The following is a 15,966-nucleotide window of genomic DNA, read 5'->3' as shown; positions in this document are numbered from 1 at the left end:
AAGAAATACGCAGACAGAAAGGCAGACATACACACAGACAGAGATGGCAATATCTTAAGAATCCAGAATATAACATTATAGGGTCGAAAAATTATATTTGTCGAAATTAAAAACGAAATGACAAACTTATATATACCATTCTCATGAAGGTGAAGGGTATAAAAACCAGCTCAGCAGTGCTGCAGAAAAACAAAAAAAATAAAAGAAGTTCAATTTTTATATCAGTACAACTACCAAACAGCAACTAACTGGGTAAGTTTAATGCGTTATGATGATGGCTTAAATGTGCAGACATGACACAAAATATTAAATACAAAAGTAACAACAACAATGTCGAGTATAAAAAGGGAAACAAACACAAACTTGCCCGTTTTAAACATATACGAAGGGATAGCTATTTGCTTTATATGTATGTATATATGTATACTGTTCCAAAGTACATGTTATGAGAAAATGAAGTCTCTCGAAAAAAAGTGAAGGTAGTTTCTGGAATTCATAACAAATCTAAAGTGTTAGAGAAATGTGAACTTGTTTACAAGTGTTGCCAAAGATTTTCACGTTTTTCACATTTATTTTATAATACATTTTCCACTTATAATAACATAACAGACAGACACATAAACATTAACTCAAACATGCAGTGCAAGAGATTTACTACTACCACTACTATTGCTATTACAAACCAACAGAGCATTTTATAATAAGGACACCAAACAACATTTATATCATCATCGTCAGCATCATCTCCTTTATTATGATGCTGATTATGTAGGTTAGCGATTATTGACATGCATAAAGTTTACAAAGTACTAGAGATTAACAGTTGTGAATAATAATAAAACAAAATTTAAAATTCTTTAAAATTGCTTTAGATTTTTGTGTATATTTTCATGTTTATACGAAAAAATGAAGATTTATTGCAGTTGTAACACGTTTCGAAAACGTGTACTATTTTTATTTACATAATAAACAACGAATGTGCCTTGAAAAAAGTGAAAAGAAGTTACCATGAAATTTTAATAATTCTTTTATTTAATGTTTGTTTTTTATAAAAATGTACATGAGTGCGGTGAAAAGTTATTGTGGTATTGAATATTGGAAAGTACTTGTTTTATATGAATAATTTAAATGAATGGTTAATGACAGTTATAATTGTCTTGCAAAGTGCCAAATGTGTTGTCGTTACTTTAAGAATAAAATGAGAGTTTTATAATTTTTAAAGGTAATTTTTAGACAAATTATTATTATACTACTTATCACCATTATATAATAGACAATATATAATAGAAATCTGGATGACCTTTAATATGAGGGCTATACAAAAACATGGACGGATATTGCCCATCAATATCAAACAAATCGGGCTTTAACGGATGGACATCGTCTAAAGACCCAGAATATATGTATATACGTTTGTGGGTATATGATCAATATTTCAATTTGTTGAAAACAAAATAATAAAAATAATATACCCCCTATCTTTTTTGAAGGTGGGTATAAAAACTGAAAAATTCCATTAACCCATTTTTATCCCTGTATATCCTAAAATAACATTGCAATACACAGTGGTGTTTGGGCATAATTGTAGAACTATTAGATATCGCAATGAAATTTCACATGTTTGGAACTTAAGTGTTTTCGAGTTGGTTGACAAATGTAGGAAATTACAATTGATTACCTCGGGTAAACATTTTTTTATAAAAATCACCAAAAATCCAATAATGAGATATCCTTGAGAAGATCTACAAGTACGCTTACATGTGTGGGTTATCTTTTTTAGCTTAAAGAGATATTTAGGTTCAACTTTTTTTATTATTATTATTTTTTATTATTATTATTTTTTATTTGTATTCCTCCTCTATAGAAAAACATTTTTGTTAGGACTAATACATTTTTTTATTCAATTGAAGAGTGTAAAATACAAATTTTCTCATTTAAACGGACACTGCCCCCACAAGCCTTTACTAAACTTGATCAATTATGGAAAAATATTTTAAATAGAAAAAACAGGGATAATCTGTGATCTGAATTGATTCCTTCAAATAAGGATTTTTATATGAAAACCATACAACCAGTTCTAGGTCGTTAAACTTATTATACTGATTGTGCTTCTAAAATATAAAAGTTGTCAACAATATATCTATCAATAACAGAATTCAATAACCCCCTGATTTTTGTTTCCATTTAATTTTATCCGATTTAATATAACATTCAAAATGCCAACAATGTTTTTTTCTATTAAAAATACATATACCAAAATGATCGAATTAGTATTACTAATTGACCTTAATAAATAACGGCAGTTGTTGTAGTAGTTTTTAGTTTTATACAGATTTTTCGTTTTTATTCTAGTTTTTGTATTTTTATTCTATTTACCTTCAAAAACAAATTACTACTACAGCAACGAGTTAAGGGCATCCATACATATATACACAACAAATGTAATAACAAAAAAAAACAAATACATAAATGCAGTAACAACAAATAAGAGTTAAAATAAAAAGGGTTTATTTTTAACAACAAATTTCCATTAAAATCCTTCAATAGTTCTACTTTATAAACATTTTTAATGACCACACACCACAACTATTGACTGTTAACCAGAAGTAGTATTTTTTTTAATTTCGTTTGATGCAATGAGTGCAAAACATTTGGTTTTAACTTTTATTTTTCCCTAAAACTCGTAAAAAAATAGAAATTCATATGAAATGAAAACATGTCCTATTTTAAGATAACCCAGCAAACAGCAAGGTATGTTTATTAAGTAAAAATTATTAGAATTTAAAAGGTTTTACTAAAGTCAAGAGGCAAAATAGCCTATTTTTTACATATTATTAAAGATTAAATTCAAACTTCTAACTATTGTTTTGTGTAGAGAAACCTTTAAGAATTGCTATTAACACGACAAAAGTAATATCGTTGTTCTAAACATAGACGTCTTGTTGTTTGATGGGTGTAAACAGTTTTGAATTGTAATGAATGAAAGTAAATGTATAGTTTCCTGATGCCAATATACCATTTGTATGTGTAAGCAAGTTATTGGTAAAAAGTTATAAAGTCTGATATTGAACTAAATATACACCAATGAATAGTTCTTGCATGTTGTTCTCGTTTGTAATCAAATATTTTTTTTTTCAGTTTGATGGTCAAATATTTTCCAAAAACAAATAACATCAAACTAAAAAAATTAAACTTTTAATTGTTTGTGTAACATACAAATGGGAAATTTTGTTTTTGTAAACATTTTCACAGTTCCATTTTAAACAATAGTGACGAGTCATTACATTCACACCCAGCAAAAACATGGATGGTAATGAGTTGTACTTATTCAAGAACTTATTTTTCCATTACATATAAGGAATCTAGTAATGACTGGCAAATAATTAAGCATTTAGGTAACAATAACTATAATTCGTAAAGGAGACTAAAAAAGTCAAAAAAAATTTATATAATTTTAAATTAAATAAAATTTTGTGAACTTTGATATTTATGAATCGTACATTTTTTTATTATCGAAACAAAATTAATGTATTCCCACCTGTTTTGATATTGGGTATAGAAATTATTATAAAAAATAACTAAAAAATTTATAGAAATACAAAAACTAACTAACACTTTAATGGTTTTTTACCTTTTTTATATTAATTTTAACTTTTTGGCAAAAATTATCAAATTGCAAAGTCGGTTTCAAATTATAGGAACCCTTTTTAAATTTGTTTGAGAATTGCAAGATTCGTAATAAATTTAATTTTAAAATTTCCTTTGTAGTTTTACATTTTTAATGAAGAGCTAAAATTTCGTTTAAAATATTTATAAAAAAAAAAAAATTTATTTAAATTTAAAATTTTTTGTCTTCATAAAAATTCAACATAAAACTATTTTTGCAAAATTTTAAAAATATTTCTGTGTTTCAATCTGTTGATATATAAAATATCTTCAAAAATTAAAATGTGTAAATTTTAAAATTTTTGTCTTCATAAAAATTCAACATAAAACTAAAACAGAAGCAACAATTGCATGTTTTTCATTAAAAAATCATTTCTGAATATAAAATTTACAGATTTTTACTGTTTTCATAATAAAAGCGTTATATTGTGTGATCTAAAGCCATTGTAAAAGTTTTGAAAAATTTGAGAACAAAAGGACTCGAAAAAATATATTTTTATTTTATCTTACAAATAAAATTTGTCTATTTTATTAAAAATTAAAATTTCGTGTTTAAATTATTGATAATTATTAATGAATTTTTGCAAAGTGTGATTCCTGCCTCGTAATGGAATCACATGAATGCCAGTTAATGTTTCCCAAAAAAGGGAATATTGTATTAAAAAACACCATATTTAAAATCTTTAAAACACAAAATTTTATATAATTTTAATAAAAATTAAAAATATAACATGAAATGTTTGCAATGCATTATATAAGTATTTAATACATATATACAATTTTTTCATTTACGTTTGATGCAACTTCAATTTATTGTTGGCGAAAAATTTAATACCAAAGAATCAATATAATAATGTAAATAAAAGAGTCTGGACTGAATCTTATATAATACAATTGCAGCAGGCAGCGTTTTTATACAAAAATTTAATATGTGAGTAAGAAGAGTAAATGTACATACATATGTAAATATGTATTAATTTGTTGTAATATCCCAGCAGTTCAGTCGAACAGTACCCAACTAACTATTTAACCTGCCACTAGGTGTTACTCTTAGCCACCGACTGTCCAGCTGACTAACTTTTTTAACTGTGCGTATCCTACGAGAAAGCCAATTGTCACCTTAGATTATTACCTTCAACCTTGTTAACAAAGAGTACTTCCGTGACGAAAGACGAATAAGAGCCAACCAGGTGGTTAGTCGTCAATGGAAATTACAGTCTTTTTTGGATGCATTGACTCTTTGTCGAACTGCGGGATTACATATTTTATTATATACACGTAGATATGAAAGTGTTCTGCATTCGACAGTTGGTTTATGTACGTAAATATGTCTTTTATATGTAATAATAAAAAGCAACTGCATACAATTCGGGATTTACTACTCAATTTGCCAGTGTTTTGGAGTGTGTAAATACATACGTAAATATGTATGGTTATCTGAATTGCAGTTATTATTGTTGTACTTGCAAAATGTTGTTGATAAGAATCCTCTTTTCAATTCACTTATTTAAAATCCTTCAAACTGAATACAGAAATAAAATTTCTTCCAAAGACATCAACGATGATGATAAAGACGCGGACCAAAACAAAATGAATGACTGCTAAATGAATGAAAATATTTACATCTTACTCTGCTATACACATACATAGATATAGTAAGCTTATGTATATGTGTTAAATGAAAGCAGGAGTTTTAACCATTCATAAGCGGCAGTTTTTTTGCGTTTTTCCTTTTCGTAATCCTGGGAAAATATTTTATAGTTGTGTTCTTATAATAGTTGTTGAACTGAAATATTTTGTATAAAGTTTTATGATACATAAATATAAATATGTATATATAAAAAAGAAACAAATTTACACAAAAGATTTATACGACATTTAATGTAAATTTTAAATATTTAAATGACACACATTTCTACATTGCCAGCAAAGTAATTACTATAATATTTCAGTTAAATTTTTAGTAAGGATTTCTTTAAAATATAGTTAAAACTATACAGCAGGTTACTTAGCAAAAGTCTAGAATTTTATATATACACATATTATCCATGGGAATACACATTTAACAGGATCTTTTTTTTTTGAGATAAATTTTATTTTTACCTAAAAATCATTAAATGTCAAAGATCAATAAAATCACAAATCCTTTTTTATTCATTATTTAAACATTAAATTATTGAAAATAAAATAAAAATACCATCACGTTTAATTTATTTCTCCAATTTAACTTTTTCGTTATAAACAAGCTTAACACAAACTATACTTTTACTCGTATCTTTATAAAACAAAATCAACGTTTAAAATCTTTCCAAAGATTAGCACTTATTTTAAGTACAATAATCAACAAAAGGCGACCATTAAAAGTCAAGGGTTTTTTAAGTTGTTGATTTTTTTTTGCTGTTGCTTTTTCGTCCTGTTGAAATTTTTGCTAGTGGAAGCAGATTTCACTTTAAGTACATTGACCGCAGTTTCAAATTCTCTATGTAGTCATACTATATGAGTAACATTGCAAGTGCATAGCGGGTGATTATGGATTTTCTGTTATAGTTTGTTTTATTATTTATATTTTTTTTAGTTTCAGTTTTGTAAAGTTTAAACAAAAGTCATGTCTACTTACACAACGACAAACATTCACACATACAAAAATTCACACATGCTAGAACGTGAGCTTGCAATTGTATTTAGTTTTTAGTAAAGTTTTAGAGGTTTAAGTTAAATTGTTCAACGAAAAGAATTGGTTTAAAAATATATGTTTTATTTTTTTCTAGACTAAATGTCGCGTCGTTGTCGCATTGTCTACATTTATTTTTTTTCAACACTTTTATATATTTTTGGTTACCAAAATTTTAATGATTTTGTTGTTAGTGTTTTATGAATTTTGTGTTTATATTGTAGAGCAATTTTGCTGTTTGCAATTAATTTTTAGATTTGTATACTTTTTTACAACAATGAGAAGTTTTTACTATTTACTTAGACACCATTGCAATCTTTTCTAAGTACTACAACTGACCAGAAACTGAACCAGAACTAACCTATAACTGAACTAGAACTGAACTAGAACTGAACTAGAACTGAACTAGAACTGAACTAGAACTGAACTAGAACTGAACTAGAACTGAACTAGAACTGAACTAGAACTGAACTAGAACTGAACTAGAACTGAACTAGAACTGAACTAGAACTGAACTAGAACTGAACTAGAACTGAACTAGAACTGATCAATAGAAGGCCTTTTAAAATGTCGGTATTGTACCTTGGAAATGGTGTTGATGTTAAACATAGTTTGCAAGTGTATTGAATTTTTGTATATTTCAACATTAGATGAAATTTGTGTTATTTTCTAGTAACAGCACTACACCATTAAAATATTTAAATATGAAAGTGTATGTAGAATTTTCTGTAAGGCTTATAAAAGTAATTAAAAACTTTGTCATAACTATGACTGTATAGCACGCTATTATCTTTCATTGGTCTATCTGTCGGTCAGTACATTTGACTGTTACTCCAAAAAATCAGTAGGTATGGATGTGTTTTAAACAAGGCAAATAAAAAAATTAAAACAGTTAGCCATCCAACTACAGAAAACAAAAATTTATTATAAACTAAATTTTGTTTTTATACTCATGAATACAATTTAAAAACTCGCTGTAAAAATAACAAAATTTAAATAAAAATATATATAGAATTTTTAGAGTTTTTTGTCTACACGTATTTTAAATACTTTCATCTACAGAACTAAGTATTTTACAGCAATTGTATAGTTTATTTCATATTTGAGATTGTGTCCAATTGTGCGGATGTTTGTTTTCGTTGAATTTTGGCTGTTGGAGTCCAAACAGGTAATTGTGTAACAGTCATGGTTTTTAGCTACACAATAACTATTTTTTTTTAACTATAACTCACTTTATTTCATTCAATTTAAATTAAATTTCTATTTGTGTTGGTAAAATATTTACTTTATATATTTTTACGCTGTCGTAAATGGTGTTACATTGTTAAATTGTTGTTGACATTTGATAATCGTTACTTCGTGCAACAGTATACAGTAGGTCAAAATACCGGATAGTTATGTATTTTAGAATTATATCTACTGTTTTAAAGTATGTTTGATGCGATGATCATAAAGTTTCAATTGTATCATTTGTGTTAATATGACTTTGACCATTTCAAATGGTTATAGAAAAATGTATGTTTTATATTCATAATATTTGAATTGTGTTGCACTGTGCACTGTTATAAAATCAGTGACACAACAACAGGATTTTTTTCCTTTTCATCAGTATGTCACCAAAATGTAATTTATATTTTAATGGGAATTTTGTAGTTCATAAAATTGTTGTTTAAGATTTAAAAAAAATCAAATAAAATTCTCAAAATTAAATATATTTGCATAAATAGGCACATAAACTGTAGAGCAAAATTTTTTTATCACTATTACTTAAAGTCAAAATTTTATATTTAGATGTAATATTTGACTCTCATAAAATTTATAATTGAATTATTAGGATTTTTAGGATGATATTCATGCCAAGAGATTCAGGTCATTAAAAAATCCTCAAGAAAATCCCTGGAAGTAAATTTCGATATATCTACTATTAACAGCCATGCATTTCTTAAGGCTTTTTTATCTTGAACTTGTCTTATCCATTGCATTTACTCTCTATCTCAACTCAGACAACATTTCTTCGAATTGATGATAGTTCCAGAACTTAAAGGGATTTTTGAAAATGCATTATAAAGCAGGTTTTGAGGGCTAATAATTGTATTTTCATTTACAATTGCATTTGAAGAACCTAATTGTAATCGAAACTATACCAATTACAATTACTATTAATTGAAATGGAAATTTTGCCAATAACAATTAGTTGTAATTGAAAATTTTCAAAAAAAAAATTACAAGTAAATATAATTGTTTATGATTTGTCAATTACACATTACAAGTAAGTGTAATTGGCTATGTAATGAATTACATTGTGTTATCATTCCTCAATGTCTGCTATAAAGGATATTCACACCTCAGTGTCTCAAGGATAAGTCGCTAATGAATTCAATAAATTGTTTCCGAGTCTATAGGTTTTCTCAGAGTCTATAGGAACAACCAATTAAATCGGCTTCTATTGATTCGACAAGCTCTGTATTTATGTTATAAATCTCAGAGTAGTTCCATAACTATTTTAAATATCTTCATTTTCAACGGTTTCTTTCATAAAATGTATTTATTTTATTCTGTACAAATAAATAAATTCATGTAGTATAAATTTTATTTAAAATGTGTTTTTATTAAATTTCTACTTTAGCTCTTTAAATCTTTTAAAATCTCTCCTCTATGCAGCTGCATGACAGCAAAAAAATACAATTTAGGTCAATCAACAATATTACTGATATTTATTTATATATAAAAAGAAAAAAATGAAATTTATATAAATTTATTGGGTAAACCAATATATACTCACAAAAATAATAATTGATCGAAAAATTCATGTATGTATGTTTTAAAAATGGAGAAAAATTCAGAAAAATACTCATGGTTTGTATTTAACTTTTGTGTGCACAAATATATGTTGGAATGGGTGTATGTGTTTATGTTTGTATTTGTTATTTGGAAAATTGAACACAGTAGCATAATAAGTTCAGTTCAACAGAAATGAAGAAAAATTCTAAAAATACCATAAAAGTCATAATAAATACAAATATTCGTTATAGTACTTAGTTGTATAGCAGCATAAGATTAAATGGATGTATTATCAAAATTATCATCAATATTTTATTTCAAAAATCGGTTTATTGATTGCTAATCCAATGAAATTAAAACCGTTTGTAAATTATTTTAAGTTCCCATATTTTTCTTCAAAACTCGACTATTACACGTAAATATAAAAAAAACTATAAGAGATCTTAAATAAAATTGAATATACACCTCAATTTGGAAAAAAATCATTATGTACATTTGTCAACAATTATAAGAAACGAAAACCCTAATAAGTATCAAAACAATTTGATTTATGTTAAGTTGTAATAACATAAAATTAAAATTGTACTCAAAATTATTAATAAAATTAAGCACTTCCCTTTCTTTTCAAGTATCTGGCACTTAAACTCAACAACGAAAGGGTTCTTTAACAACACTGACCTAAAATTCTACAAGTAAATACATAAAACCACTACAACAAAGTATCCTTTAATGTTGAATATTCAAAGGAGAAAAAAAGTCACAGCACAAAAAAATAAAAAATTAAGAAATACAAATGAATTAAATAAAGAAAAATATATAATATACAAAAAAAATAATAAATATATTTATAAATAAAAATACCACAATATCAACAAGAACAGCCAAAATATCAGAAAAGAAGCCAAAAAGAGAAAATTGCATTTTGGCCATTTGTGTATTAAACTCATTATAAATTGGTAACAAGTACAACATTTATTGAGTTGAATACTTAATAATAAAATGATTGACTTTATTCCATTTTTTTTCTTTTTCAGTCATTCTTTGAGGGGCACCACAACAACAGCAACAATGAAACCGACAAGCAACATAACGTTAAATTTGTTGCAATAAAGCAATAGTGGAGCAACAGTAAAAAAAAACAGAACACAACTCTTTTGACATTCAATGCAAGTTCAACTACGATGACATATTAAATCTTGCCTCACATCATTTATAAAAACTTTTCAATATGAAAGCAAAAATATGGACGATAACAGCAACAATAACAACAACAGTTGCCATAAAAAATGGCATGCAACAACAAACAAAAACATTAAATAAAAAAAATTGAAAAAGAAAATGGTGTCAAATTTTGTAAACCATGTCTTTTGGTTTGTTGGTATGTTTGCAACACATGCATATGGATAGTCACACATTCACATGTACATAAATATTTTTACCCTACCACCATCTTCATTGATTTTTGAGGCCACTACAGACATATGCAAGCAAAGCAGCGAAAGAGTAAGCAAGCAGTTAGGCAAGTAGTTTAACTCTATTGTTTATTTTGGTGACATTTGTCCCATTTTTTTCTAAGACTAAGTATAAACAAAAGGCCATCGCATATTTAGAAACGTAGTCATACTACTACGTGGTATGTACTTTTATCAAAAGGACACGAAAAATATGTGTTTGCAAAAACTCAAGGTTTTCAGTAGTCACTCTATTACAAAACTTCAACGTTAAACTTTTAGCTGTCGTTTTTTCGCATTTGCTGCTTAAGCAACAATAACACAAACTCTCTAATGGAAACATAAATGTAGCTTGTTGTTCTTGTTAGTGTTGGAATGTAGCAGCATATAGATAGAAGGGAAACTATTAAAAAGTTGGGTACATACTGCAGATTGATAGTTTAAGGATTGCAATCACGTTTTAGGCGCAGTTATCAGTTGATTTTCTTCACTTGCTTGTTTTTATACTCTGCTCCACTATAGTGAGGTTGGGTATTATAAGTTTATTTGAACGTTTTTTTTTTGTTCATCACCTATACGTAAAGTATACCAATCTCATTAGAATTTGAGCTGAAATTTTATGGATTATAGGCTAACGATTGAACATAGTAAGGCCGCCTTTGATAGCTTAAACTGAATAAATCTACTTAATAATTTGTCATAGCTGATCCATTTCGATATTTTAATAAAATTAAACAAGCACTTATGTATATACCATCGACATAATGTAAACTACGGAAAAATTATTTATTTATAAATAAATATTCTTTTATATAGTTCCATGCAGTCGAACTTTACCGACAATACTTATTTTATGCTTGCATTTAGTGATCACTAATTTGGTTTTATATTCAATCAAACTTTTTTGAAGAAAATGTTTTCCATAGAATAGAAATACGGGTTTTTTGTCAATTTTAAGAATATTTGGAAACATCATATTGCCAAGTACATATGTACATACAATTTGATAAAAAAATATAAAAAATAATTTTTTATGAAATACTAAATTTATAGATTGTTTAACCAATAGATTGTGGTAAATTGGCCACAGCACACTTTTGGTATACAATCATACTTTTGCAACTACTACAGCATTTATAGGGAAAATATTTATACATGTTTCAATGAAGTTTATAAGCGATTTTATGTTTTTAAAGTTTTACATCAAAAAAGTCGATTTTCGGGGAAAATATAGGTTATTACAAAATAAGCTATTTTTCCTTAACGTCTTATAACGAAGTTATAAGCAATTAAAAAGTTTTTAACTAAAAAAATTATATTAAGAAAAATATGGGTGATAACATAATGAGCTCATTTTTTATCTGTTTCAATGAAATTATAAGCGAGTATATTTTTACAGTAAAAAAGTCGATTTTTAGAAGAAAATATGGATGATTACAAAATATTTTTATTTTTTTACTTAATGGTGTTTTAACGAAGTTATAAGCGATATTAAGGCTTTGAACTAAAACAATAAATTTTTGAAAGAATCACAAAATAAGCACATTTTTCCATTTAAGAGTGTTTAAATGAAGTTATAAGAGAATTTAGGTTTTACAGCAAAAAAGTAAATTTTTGAAGGAAAATATGGGTGATCACAAAATAAGCTTAAAGCGTGTTTAAACGAAGTTATAAGCGAATTTAGATTTTACAACCAAAAAGTCAATTTTTGAAGGAAAATATGGGTGATCACAAAATAAGCGTTTTTTCTATTTAAGCGTGTTTTAACAAAGTTATAAGCGATTTAAGGTTTTACAGTAAAATGTATATTTTTGGAGGAAAATAAGCTTATTTTTTAATTTAAGCGTATTTTAACGAAGTTATTAGCGATTTAAAATTTTTAAGGTTGTACATCAATAGAGGTCGATTTTTGGAGGAAAATATAAATGATCACAAAATAAGCTTAATTTCCCATTTAAACGTGTTTTAACGAAGTTATAATGCTTTACAGCAAAAAAGTCGTTTTTTTTGGAGGAAAATATGGGTGATCACCAAATAAGCTTATTTTTCCATTTATGCGTGTTTTTACGAAGTTATCAGCGAATTTATATTTTACACCAAAAAATTCAATTTTCGAAGGAAATTATGGGTGATCACAAAATAAGCTTATTTTTCCATTTAAACGTGTTTTAACGATGCTATCATCGATTTAAAATTTTTAATGTTGTACATCAAAAGAAGTCGATTTTTGAAGGCAAATATGGGTGATCACAAAATTAGATTATTTTTCTATTTAAGCGTGTTTTAACAAAGTTATAAGCGAATTAAGGTCTTACAGTAAAATGTATGTTTTTGGAGGAAAATATAAGTGATTACCAGGGAAACCGAAAACATGCTCTAAAAAAAGTGTTTTAAGCGCTTTAAATATGCCGTAAAAAACTCAAAATATACTCTTAAAATTTAAAATATATGCTCCAAAAATAAAAATTTTTATTATTTTTTAACATTGAAAAGCTCAAAAAGACTGAAATTGTAATCAAATAATAAATGTTTAATGTCATATTCTATATCCTACAATATTTTTTTATAAATGTTTCATCTCATAGTTTGATGCTTTTTTAATGCTTTATTGAATAAAAGACTATAACATAACGAATTTTTTTTTCAAAATTGTAAAATAGGCTAAAAAATTAAAAAAAAAAAAAAAATAAAAAAATAGAATTTTATTATTTTTAAATAAAGTTTTGAAAAGAAAATTAAAAATGTATAAAAACGAAAAAAGCGAGGACATCAAAATATGCACTAAAAGAGTAAAATATGCTCTAAAAACTCGAAAATATGCCTTAAATATGCTAAAAAGTCAAATCATGCAAAATTATGCTCTTATGGGTAAAATATGCAAAAATATGCTCTAACAAATCTATGCCAAAATTCTTAAATTGGTCTGAAACGTGTAAATATCTTACCCATGAGTCCATACGACGCTCCACAAAAAACATGCATTTGCATATTTTGGTTTCCCTGGTGATTACAATATAAGCTTATTTTTTAATTTAAGCGTATTTTAACGAAGTTATCAGCGATTTAAAATTTTTAAGGTTTTACATCAGAAAAGTCGATTTTTGCAGGAAAATATGGGTGATCACCAAATAAGCTTGTTTTTCCATTTAAACGTGTTTTAACGAAGTTATAAGCGAATTTAGATTTTACAACCAAAATGTCGATTTTTGAAGGAAAATATGGGTGATCACAAAATAAGCGTTTTTTTCTATTTAAGCGTGTTTTAACAAAGTTATAAGCGAATTAAGGTTTTACATTAAAATGTATATTTTTGGAGGAAAATATAAGTGATCACAAAATAAGCGTATTTTTTAATTTAAGCGTACTATAACGAAGTTATCAGCGATTTAAAATTTTTAAGGTTGTACATTAATAGAAGTCGATTTTTGGAGGAAAATATAAGTGATCACAAAATAAGCTTATTTTACCATTTAAACGTGTTTTAACGAAGTTATAAGCGAATTTAGGTTTTACAGCAAAAAAGTCGATTTTTGCAGGAAAATAAGGATGATCACCAAATAAGCTTATTTTTCCATTTAAATGTGTTTTAACGAAATTGTAAGCGATTTTTGGTTTTAAAGAAAATATGGCTTTTAACAAAATAGAATCTCTTTTTAATATTTAATAATATGGGAACACAAATTAAGCATATTTTTCATTTAAACAATTACAGGTTTTTTAGGTTTTACATCAAGAAAATCGATTTTTGGAGGAAAATGTAGGTGACAAAATAAGCTTTTTTTAATATAAGATGAAAATGTTTTATTTCATTTTAGTCTTAATAATTGCTATTATTTCGTTTTATATTCAAAATAATTATTTTCTACTCATTTCTAAATATTATTATGTTTCCCTAGCAAAATATTAAAATTAGCGAAATGGCAACCCTGTTATGTATATCAACACCAAAATTGTCTAAAATTTTCTTACATCTCTATACAAAAAAACTCCTTATACGCACTTTATGTATATAAATAATATAACAACAACAAACATTAACAAAAACAACTTACATTGCTGCGTCCACCATTTTGCGGTTGTTGCATTCTTTTCGTTTTTGCAATCTTATGATACATATATTTTTGGCCATAACTTTTGAGCCTAATAACACATTTTTAAATAAAATACTTTTATTTTAATTATTTCTACTAAAAATAATAGTTGTCACTCACGGCCGTCACTTAAGAATTTACTTGCATCCGTATAGTTCAATTATCTAAAGAAAACTGAATAAAAAGAAAAGACGTTGGCAGAAGGAGAGCTTTATTCTATGTTGTTTTTGTTTTGTTAACATGTGATCCTCGAGATAGGCTTCAGTTTTTGAATAGTAATTTATTGTTTATTGTATAATAATCATTTCCTTTTTAAAACCGGAATTAGAAATGTAACTTTGATAGTAATTAATAGCTGGTAATACCATACAATGAATTTTATGCAAATTCCTATGCATACTTTAGGGAGGATCACATTAAAACTGACAGCTTAGTTATGATTTTTCTTTTAAACATATCATTTAGTCTTCTTTTGACAATTGAACTAACCGGCGCGACTAGTAAGTCAAAACGCAAGTAAAAAAGAAAAATTAATAATTTTTTAAAAATTTTACAAATTAAAGTGTTTTGTAATCACAAAATAACCTTATTTTTTCATTTAACATTTTACATCAATAAAATCGATTTTTGGAGGAAAATTTGGGTGATCAGAAAATAAGCTTATTTTTTCCATTAAAACGTGTTTTAATGAAATTATAAGCTATTTTAGTTTTTTTACGGTTTTATATCAAAAAATTCAAAAACGAATATATTTGATTTCATTTCAGTCTTAATATTGCTGTTATTCCATTTTATATTTCAAATAATTATTTTCTACTCATTTCTCAACATTATTATGTTTCCCCCGCAAAATATAAAAATTACGGAAATGGCAACCCTGTTAATATTAATAATGTCTGTCACCAAAATTGTCTAATATTTCTAACATCTCTGTACATAAAAACTCCTTATGCACACTTTATGTATGTACATATATAACTAAAATAACAACAACAAACATTAATAAAAGAAACTTACATTGCTGCGTCCACCATTTTGCGGTTGTTGCATGTTTTTCGTTTTTGCAATCTTCTTATACATATTTTTTTGGCCATAAATTTTAAGCCTAAGAACACATTTTTATCATAAAAAACTTATTTATTTTAGATCATTAAACACTTATTACCTCTCTACACATAATAAAACACTTTTATTTTAATTATTTCTACTAAAACTAACAATTTTCACTCACGCCCGTCACTTAACAATTAACTTGCATCCGTATGGTTCGATTATCTAAAGAAAACTAAATAAAAAGAAGTTGGCA

General features: G+C 26.3%; 1 long non-coding RNA gene across 2 annotated transcripts in view; it reads right to left on the bottom strand.

Annotated features, from left to right (window-relative positions):
* LOC124418918 overlaps positions 1–15,966 on the bottom strand; it is a 113,528-nt gene extending 97,562 nt beyond the window's left edge. For both annotated transcript variants that reach the window (XR_006940297.1, XR_006940296.1), the window contains exons 1-2: positions 15,826–15,966; positions 15,678–15,765 (exon numbers count right to left, since the gene is read on the bottom strand). This is a non-coding gene — a long non-coding RNA (uncharacterized LOC124418918). The remainder of the gene's footprint in view (positions 1–15,677; positions 15,766–15,825) is intronic.

This window comes from Lucilia cuprina, chromosome 3 (genome assembly GCF_022045245.1).
Source record: "Lucilia cuprina isolate Lc7/37 chromosome 3, ASM2204524v1, whole genome shotgun sequence".
NCBI lineage: Eukaryota > Metazoa > Arthropoda > Insecta > Diptera > Calliphoridae > Lucilia > Lucilia cuprina.
The sequence above is the reverse complement of the archived record's forward strand: the minus strand, read 5'-3'. Positions and strand labels throughout refer to the sequence as shown.